This window comes from Lepidochelys kempii, chromosome 9 (genome assembly GCF_965140285.1).
Source record: "Lepidochelys kempii isolate rLepKem1 chromosome 9, rLepKem1.hap1, whole genome shotgun sequence".
Lineage (NCBI taxonomy): Eukaryota > Metazoa > Chordata > Testudines > Cheloniidae > Lepidochelys > Lepidochelys kempii.
In genome coordinates, this window is record NC_136388.1 from 3,278,344 (window position 1) to 3,288,688 (window position 10,345).

At 47.0% G+C, this 10,345-nt stretch overlaps 1 long non-coding RNA gene across 1 annotated transcript in view; it reads left to right on the top strand.

Moving 5' to 3' along the window:
* LOC144930851 (uncharacterized) overlaps positions 1-9,108 on the top strand; it is a 36,761-nt gene extending 27,653 nt beyond the window's left edge. The window contains exon 4 of the long non-coding RNA XR_013636307.1: positions 8,954-9,108. This is a non-coding gene — a long non-coding RNA (uncharacterized LOC144930851). The remainder of the gene's footprint in view (positions 1-8,953) is intronic.
* Positions 9,109-10,345: the final 1,237 nt, after the last annotated feature.

Genomic DNA, 10,345 nt, shown 5'->3' on the forward strand with positions numbered 1-10,345 from the left:
CTATCCTGGTTGAGTCATTCCTTATTATGTGACGAATGACTGGATGAATCACTTGAGTTTCTCATTAAGGCTCAGCGGGAATTAAAAGGACTTCACTAAAAAAAGGAGGACTTATGGCACCTTAGAGACTAACAAATGTATCTGAGCATAAGCTTTCGTGAGCTACAGCTCACTTCATCAGATGCATTCATTGGAAAATACAGGGGGAGATTTATATACACAGAGAACATGAAATAATGGGTGTTGCCATACACACTGTAACGAGAGTACGTAAAAGAATAAATGGACACAAATCAGAGGTCAAGAACTATAACATTCAAAAACCAGTCGGAGAACACTTCAATCTCTTTGGTCACTCGATTACAGACCTAAAAGTGGCAATTCTTCAACAAAAAACTTCAAAAACAGACTCCAACGAGAGACTGCTGAATTGGAATTAATTTGCAAACTGGATACAATTAACTTAGGCTTGAATAAAGACTGGGAGTGGATGGGTCATTACGCAAAGTAAAACTATTTCCCCATGTTTATTCCCCACCACCACCACCCCACTGTTCCTCAGACATTCTTGTCAACTGCTGGAAATGGCCCACCTTGATTTATCGCTACAAAACGGTTCTCCCCTTCCCCCCCGCGCTCTCCTGCTGGTAATAGCTCACCTTAAGTGATCACTCTGGTTACAGTGTGTATGGTAACACACATTGTTTCATGTTCTCTGTGTATATAAATCTGTGTAAATAAATTTGTTAGTCTCTAAGGTGCCACAAGTCCTCCTTTTCTTTTTGCGGATACAGACTAACACGGCTGCTACTCTGAAAGAGGACTTCACTGTAACCCAGATGCTGAGCGTCTCTTGGTAAAATTATATATAAATAGCAATAACATCTACTATAAAGGGTCAAACTAATAGATGGGGGTAGGCTTCATTTTCAATACACAGCAGCTATTGCTAAAGAGGGAGTGGAAAGCGTTAAGCAAGGCCTGAAAACTAAATTATGTTGTCCGGTTTTTGGATGGTCTTCCTTTCTGGCTCCACTTTGCTCCACACTGATAATGTCCTTTAACCCATGAGCTAAAGTCATTCATCTTCTGATGCCCGCTGCTGGCCACTGGGAATTGGTCACTGTAAGCAAAGAGGCAGAGTCTTAGCAACCCTCCCTCCTGTAGCTGTTTTCTCCACTCTTCCGTCCAGGTGCTCCTCCCATTGAGATCCAGGTGAGTCCCCCAGGTGGCTGAGAGGAGCCGAACTGGGGTCCTGCCCTCCACACCTCGCCCGTGAAGGACCCTGGACTGAGTTCTGCCTGTAGCTGCATTTTGCAAACCCAACGTCCAGGTTGTGTGGGTGTAAAGGGAGGACAAAATTTGGGCCGGAGTGGTGCTCTGTGCGTGCGTGCTGGTGTGTCCTGTGGAAAGGGAGAACTGGGCCCATAGCATTAAGCTCTGCTCCCAGTTGCACCAGCATATGATGGCTCAGCCCGGTATAACTAACAGCATAAGCTGACCCATTGCTTTTAAAGGATCCTGGCTTTGCCCTGTTTAATACATGGAAATACTCACTGGCAGGGGCCAGCAGGTCATTTTACAATAGCCTGCACATTTCTTTCTCTTCTATCCAGGGCAGCTGTTTCTGTGGGTCTGTGATGGGGAGAATTAGCCCCCTATTTTTAATGCATTTATTTTCCAGTTAACCCCCCATCCCCCCAAAAGAAACTGAACGTAAATGAGTTTGTCATTTTTCTTTTGAGTTATAAGCTCTCTGGGGCTGGGGCAGAGCAGCTGCTGGAGTGACACAACAGCAATCCCAGAGCCATTCTTGCAGCTACCCTGATGAAATCTTGAGCAAATTAAGTCAGCCAACAAACTCCTTCCCCGGTGCCGAGCTGCCAGAGCCCATTAGATGGTGAAAGGAACAGGAGAATGGGCTTGCTCATGGAAATCTATCAGAAATTCTGACTCGGAGACACGCCTGGAAGTGTGACCCCCAGAGCTCTACCAAGGGAGGGAGGGCGGTTACTAATAGGGGTATGGCGGCTGAAAAGTAAATGCAGCTGAGGAGCCAAACCCTCAAGACTGGAGCCCCATTCGGGCTCAGACAACAGCCACATTCTTCCCTTACTCGTCGTTTTGGGCTGGTGTAGCTATGCCGATTTACACCGGTGTTGGTGAGAGGAAAATCAGACTGAGAATCCACCCACGCCACACAAAGGAACAGCTCTTTCCAAGCTGAGAAAGCCACCTTCTGCCTCTGCCTCCCGGGTATTTCTCCCACTTGCAGGGCCTCCATTCTGTACACACCCCAGATTCCCCCTAGAATTCAAGGCAGGACACCCAAAGACAGCAAGGTCAGCTACCCAGTTTGTCCTCGTCTGCCTCTGCTCACCTTGGAGGGTGGCCATCCCTCCTAGAACGTCTCTTGGAGAGACCCCCGTTGTGGGGAGCGTGCTCCTGACTGCGCAGAATGGGGAAAACCCACTCTTTGGCACCAGCCTCACCCTTCTGCCTTGGCTCTACGAAGGGAGAGGTGATGGGATGAGAGTGGAGGGGTGGCTGGCAGGACTGGGCTAGGGTGTGTATGATCCATTGCACCACTGGGGGTCAGCTGGGGAAATCGCTGACATGGTGGATCCAATGGGGCTGAGAAGAGGGCCATGGGCCCCAGGAGCCAGCGTGGGTTGATTCCCTTCCCCTCCCTCAATAAGGACTGTTCATCCTGCCCCCCTTCCCTACCATCACCTGCATGAAAAATATTCTTCTGACAGTCAGCGCCCGGAATCAGCTGCAGGGTGACACAGGCAATTACAAGAAGCCAGGTGTTTTCTTTCCTTTCTGAGACCTGCTGTGAAAACAGCTAGTGGCCAAGTTTGCTTATCCAGGGGTTGGGCCTCTTAACTATGAGGTGCCACTGAGCTGTCATCAGCACCTCTCCCTGGAGCCAATGAGAACAGATGTGAAAGATGGAAGCACCAGCTGCAGTAACCCTGCCAAAAAGTCATCACATGGCTCGTAGCCATCGACTGACTGGGAATCGGGGAGATGTCTGACAACAGGTGCTGGCAACCAGCAATGCTGCCTTACTCACCTTCCAAGGACAGGCCTGGAAAACAATCTTTCCAAGGTGCTGCAAGCACTGATCAATAAAGCCAATGAAGTGTTGCGTCGCTCCCCTCTTCCTTCTCTGCATCCCCTACCTCCGTCTGCCGGAGAACACGGCACGTCACTGGACAAGGTCAATTTTGCAGCACAATCTGTCGTGAGGAGACAGCAATAACAGTCGCACTAGGGCAGCAGCTGCAGCCACAAACAATCAGAGAGACCTCGGTGGTGGGCCTCCCAAATTGGGGGGAGAAGCTGGTTGGTTGGGGAAGAGAACTGGAGATCATGGCAGGGTGGGGACCAGGCCCTATGCTTGAGGGAGGTATTCTCAAACTGAGCCGCAGCCTCATGCTGTGCATGGTCCATAATGTACTCTTCTAAACCTTCTGTGATCAGGCAGGACCGGAGTGCCTGATGTCTCGATTACTACATGAATAGCGGGAGGGAAGTGAAGAGTGCCTGGAGATATGGCAGAGAAGTGCACCGGTGAGGGAAAGTTCTGAGCAGCTGGCGGGACTGGGATGTGGCTCAGCATCCCAGGGCAGGTGGCCAAGGTGCCATCACTGCAAATATGGACCAGGAGGGAGGACGCTCGCTGGAATGATCCAGAAGCCTGTCCTACAGTGAGCTCTGCACAGATAGGCACCTATGCCTGCGTGGAGGTCAGTGCAGGACTGGGGCCATACTGGTCCTGTTCCTGCAGGCTATTGTGGTTCACACTGGACCTCCCATCCCCCATGGTCTCTAGTGGCCTCAAGTCATTATTATTTATTTTTATTACAGTAGCACGTGGAAGTCTCAGCTCAGCCCAGAGCCCCATTGTACTATGGGCTGTAGAGACCCACAGTGCGAAACAGCCACTGACCTGAGACACTCACAACCTAAATACAGGACAGACCAAGGGGAACACAGACACGCAGCATGCTAAGTGACTTGGCCAAGACCAAGCAGCAGAAACTGGGACTATAGCCCAGGTCTCCTCATGGCCAGTTCAGTGCCCTGTCCTTGCACCTGACTAGCTAAGATCTCATGGAGCTGTTGTGTTTTGAAGACTTGGAGGCAACATTTAACTTGGTAACTGGATGGCGACAGTGATGCCTGTCACCGCGAGTGTGATGAGCTGTCACTCCAGAATCTCTCACCTGCACTAAACTAAACAAAGTCCATTATAAAGGAAGTATATAATTTGGGATCCTGGACAAGTACCCACTGCCCTGAACGATGTGGCGAGTTCAGTAACCACAGCCTCAGGTAGAGAAAGGCCTATTCTTCCAGAGAGTTCAAGGCAAAGTGAGACAGTTTCTGACAGGCGAGTTTTAATTTTAAAAGCATAACAAGAAATATATTCTCTTGCAACCCCCCACCCCACCTGCCCTTTCCTCATAACAGCACGAATGACAAGACAAGCTCAGAGAGAGACGCCTTTGCAATGAATGAGGAGTTCAAATGGAATAAGCATAAAATGAGTTTTTCTTTATCTGTCTTATTACTTTAATTTGGCCCCTAACAGAAAACCCAAGAAAGGCAGAAAGATACCTCATCAAATGGCAGAGTGCTTCACAGAAGTTGACAGGACCTTCTGGTTTTTAACGGTCTTTGTCAAGGATTGGGATGCTTTCCTTCTCTTGTTGTTAGGAAGTCAAAATATCCTCTGTCTTTCCTCCATGAGAACTCCCTCTTTCCCAAAGGCTTGAAGCTGGAGCTGCATCTCCCAGCATGTGACATGTACACAGGATATGGAGAGAAAAGGCAGAGAACAGAAATTAGGGAGATTCGCAAGTCAATTGCATAGCAAGACATATGCAGTCTATGGTAAAAATGGTAAAAGGACTCCATTGGTAGGAGCTCCCCACCCAAAGGAAACAGATGAAATAGTTTTTCACAACCAGGCCTTCCTTGCAGTCCCATACAACTGGTCTGCTTCTTTTAATAGTGCATGTTAAAAAAATAGGGACATTTTCTTTTTCTGTAGCATCTTGTCGCCTCCCCAAAAAGCCAAAGGAAAAATCGGAAAGGAGGAAAAAGACAACTAACTGCTGTAATTGTCTGACTGAACAAGTCAGCTAAGATTAGAACAGGCAAAAGAGAGACATAAAATAGACCGTAGCTCTTACTCTTCACTTTCAGGAATACAAACCTGGACAAGAACCACAGTCCAATATCAGAACAGTGCAGTATCACCTATTGGCCATCTCAGAAAAAGATAACTACCCACTAGTTTGGCAATGACATAGTTTGGCTGTGAAATTAGATATTTTCCAAACCACAAAGTCAGAACCCGATTCAAAATTTTGCAAAGTTTAGATCTGGGGTTTGAGGCATTAGCAATCATAGCAACCACAAGGCTGCTACAGCTTGGCCACGGTGATCAGCCAGCAGCACCAGGATCAGAAAAGTGAAAAGGTTTTAAACCTCCTTTGTGTGTGCACATGCAAACACGTGCACATTGACATGCATGCATATGGACCTGCCGCACATTCAGAGATAGGGCTTATCAATCTCTCCTTAACTAGTCATGCTAAACAGAACCACAGAAACGTAGGGCTGGGAGGGAACTCAAGAGATCATCAAGTCCAGGCCTCTGCGCTGAGCCAGGAACAAGTAGACCTAGACCATCCCTAAGCGGCACCAGACCCCACCAGAACAATAGAAGCAAAACCTGCAAACATACCTCCATGGCTACAATGACCAACACCCCCCACAACACACCTTTCAAGATTCATGGGTCCTACATGTGCCGATCACAACACATGCTGTATCTTATAAGAACATAGGAATGGCCATATTGGGTCAGACCAAAGGTCCATCTTCCGACAGTGGCCAATGCCAGGTGCCCCAGAAGGAACAAACAGAACAGGTAATCATCAAATGATCCATGCCCTGTTGCTCATTCCCAGCCTCTGGCAAACAGAGGCTAGGGACACCATCCCTGCCCATCCTGGCTAGTAGCCATCCATGGACCTATCCTCCATGAATTTATCCAGTTCTTTTTTTAACCCTGTTATAGTCTTGGCCTTCGCAACATCCTCTGGCAAAGAGTTCCACAAGTTGACTGTGCGTTGTGTGAAAAAATACTTCCTTTTGTTTGTTTTAACAAAAGTACACTAAATACCCCAATAACAACAACGTGGGTGAAACCAGACAATCACTGTTCTCTCAAATGAACTCACACAGGAAAATGATAAAAGAGAAGAACACCCTGTCACCCATGGGGGAACACTTTTCCCAAAGCCATCACTCCCTATCTGGCCTATCAGTCCTCAGCCTCAAAGGAAAACTGCACAACACCTTTAAAAGACAAGCCTGTGAGCTTAAATTAATTACTCTGCTACATACTAAAAAGCATGGACTGAACAGAGAAGCTAGATTTATGGCTTATTACAACAATCTATAACCCACTAACCCCCTCTTTTTGTCCCTTGATTACGGGGGTGTTAGTGGGCCACTTCACTTTGAATGGTCCCTTAGAACATGTGCTAATTACTTATGCTAAACAATCTCTTTCTCACCAACAGAAGTTGGTCCAATAAAAGATATGACCTCACCCACCTTGTCTCTCCAATATCTCGGGACCGACATGGCTACACAACACTGCATAGATCAGCCCTGACAGGTGTTTGTCCAACCTGTTCTTTAAAACCAGTGATGGAGATTCCACAACCTCCCTTGGAAGCCTGGTCCAGGTTAACTATCATTATACAGTAGTTAGTTTTTCCTAATACCTAACCTAAATCTCCCTTGCTGCTGATTAAGCCAATTACTTCTTGTCCTACTTTCAGTGGTCATGGAGAACAATTGATCACTGTCCTCTTTAGAACAGCCCTTCACATAATTGAAGACTGTTATCAGGTTCCCCCCTCAGTCTGCTTTTCTCAAGAATAATTTTTTTTAAGCTTTCCTAATAAGTCAGGTTTTCTAAACCTTTGATCATTTTTGTTGCTCTCCTCTGGACTCTCTCCAATTTGTCCACATCTTTCCAAAAGTGCAGCGCCCAAAACTCGACACAACACTCCAGCTGATGCCTCAGAAGTGCTGAGAGGGACAATTACCTCTTGTGTCTCACATGGCTCTCCTGTTCATACGCCCCAGAATGATATTAGTCTCTTTTGTAACTGCATCGCATTGTTGGCTCATATTCAATTTGTGATCCACTACAACCCCCAGACACTAGCTAGTAGCACTATTGCATGGCCAGTTATTCTCCATTTTGGAGCTGTGCACTTGATTTTTCCTTCCTAACTGGCGTACTTTGCACTTGTCTTTATCAAACTTCATCTTCTTGATTTCAGACCTGTTCTCCAGTTTTCCAAGGTTGCTTTGAATTCTAATCTGTCCTCCAATCTGATTGAAACTCTACCAGTGTATAATGCTCCAGTTGACTTCCTATTTTAGCCTAGAGGATGTGAAGTCTGGAATCCTGGGTTCTGTTCCCACTCATTCTCTGTGACCTTGAGCCCCAAAACAGCAAAGCAGTTGTGCTTTAAAAAACACGTGCTTTGCTGGGTTGAGGTCTTGATCTGTCTTTGACTCGGTTTACCTGTCTGTACGAGTATAGCTCCATTAAACGTTTGTGGATTGCTTTGAGATCATAACCTCAGAGGAGTTATATACATATTAGCAATAACTGCTGCCTGAAAAAGAGAAGGATCCCATTCCAAATTATGAGGCAGCCACTGCTTTTCCGACAGTTCAGGGACACGTCAGCAATGGATTGGGGGGAGAAATACAGTCTGTCCCCAGAGTTTTTTAGAAAGCCCTGCCGTCCATAAGTACTCGTACAGTTTTCTAACTGTGTATGGGCCGTATCTGTTAACTAATGTGTAGCTCATTGCACAGGAAGAAGTTATGCTGGGTGTTGCTCAGAAACTTGACACGTTTTCAACTTGCAATTTGAGTAGCTACATGCGCAAAGTAAATAGTGTACAGTCTGAGAACATTTCCCATGCTGAAGGTGGGCTGGACGCATCCATTTACTGTTGTCTTCTGCATGCCACAGCAAACCCTCAAATGTAAACCCTGCAGAGCTGAAATTCCAGGGGCATAACCCACACAGGGAGATTTACAGAACCCTTTAATTTGCAGGAGAGGCTGATGTTTCCAAATGAAGAGAGTGTCCTGAAAAATCCTGCCACCTTCTGACAAGGAAAAGCCGAACAAACTAGAGGGGAAAGGGAGTGGATTTGACACAATCCTATTTCTTTTCCCCACGGAGGGAGGTTTCTGTTCTGAGTGGGGGTGGTGGGAGGGGAATAGAGGGGCTGCCGCACAGTGAAAGTGAAGGTCTGCTAATTTGCACAACAAGAGCAGGGCTCAGTAGTGCAGCAATTCAGTCTTGAGAACACAGAACATACAATAATACTGCATTGCACCAGGCAGGGATTGCATTCGAGAGAGAACAGAGGTACGTATCATAGACAGCTCAGGCTAAATAGGGGCCTGAGTCCGGATGGGAACAGACTTTCCAACTGTTGGCCAAATACGAAAACAAACTATAAAATAGAATAAAATAAATATCCCCAGAAGAAAATTATATACAACTGTGATAATGCAAATATTATATGCAGGAAGCAAAGAAAAGCAGCGGGATGCATTGATATGGTTAGGTTCCTATCAACGTAGATGTTGTTATTAACGGCCTGTCCTACTAAATACAATTGTGGCGAGAGGAGGATTTGTTTTTTAACCCAAGCACACAGATACATGCATGCTGAGGGCCCGATCCAAATCCCACTCAAGCCAATGGGAATCTTTCCATTGACTTTGATGGGGTTTAGATTAGGCACTTATTGAGCATAACAGTACCCCCAGAAGTCTTTTTAGAATGCCTAATATTTATATTATTCTTGCTCTTTATTTATAGGACTGCAGCACCTCGGAGCCCCAGTCATCGAGCAGGACCCCATGGCACTGAGTGCTGTACAAACACAGATCAGAGAGATGGTCCCTGCCCCAGGGAACTTACCATCGAAGTAGAGGGGATGGATCTGTGCTGGCATTGTCATTCCAATACACCAGTAGAGGGAATGTCATTGAGCACAGAGCTCTAGGAACAGGGGGTCCCAGGCAGTGCATCCCAGGCTCCCCTGTATATGTTCATGTGGCTACTGGACAAGGAGCACCCTCTGCTGTGTTTGTAATGGACCCCATGTGGGCTGACAGCAGGACCTGCAGAGTGACAGTATGAACCACTCCATCTTGAGCTGAAGGACGAGTTCCCTTCACCACCAGCTGCATGAGACTTACTAGCCTCGTAAGTGCATAAGCTACTGAAGGGAGACAAAGCCCCCTGTCTCCCAGTGTGGAGACTGGTCTGGGAATCAGGAGACCTTGGTTTTATGCCTAGCTCAGCCACCTCTCCCTGGGGGCAGCCGGGCTTGCTGTTGTAGCCCCATGGCATAGGTACCCTCTCATTCACCACTTTGGGTAATTGGTCCTGTACAGTATGGGACATACTGGGCCTGGAAACCCTATGTCACAACAACCACCTGTATTTTGTACTGCAGCTACCTTTTCTCAGCCATGCTGCCTTGGCTACACAGACGGCCCAATCGCCAAACATCCTCTCCGGCCTTCAGCGACAGTGTCTTCAGAAGAGAACTGGCTAGTTCTTTGTCTTCTCATCATGGGCCTCTCCACGATAATTGATTATTAAAACAATAGCTCATAGCCCTATGTGCCCGGTGCTTTACAAACACTCACTGATCCCCAGCCCACCCCCTGAGGTGGGGAAAGTATCTCCATTTTATACATGGGGAAATTGAGGCAAAACTCTGATCTCTTCCCAACCATGTGCTCATTCGTCTAGCCCTCCTTGCCGCTTGCACATACATACAGGACCACAGACTCACAGATATTAGGCTATTTGTGCCCCACAGTCATGCAATTTCCAGCTGTATTCCCATCAGCCACCTTACAGAGAACCAGGTCTGTCCAGACCGTTGCACGGATAGCCAACCTCTAAAGAAAACCCAGGTTCTTTCAGAAGAGGGTTGGTGGCACTTTTCCCTCTGAGACCTTGTCTATGCTACAGGACAATTTCTTAGCCGGTGCAAATACTCCGGGGAAGTCAATGAGCTACACCCAGGTACACCAGCTGAGGGTCTGGCACTTCAGCTACAAACATGTCAGAGAACCCCATTACAACATGATGATAGTGTCTTGGCCATGTTACAAAACAGTTTGCTTCTGCAGATAGACCAGACCAAACCATCTCACAGCCATGCTAGGTGAATCATGCATGCAACTACTCATT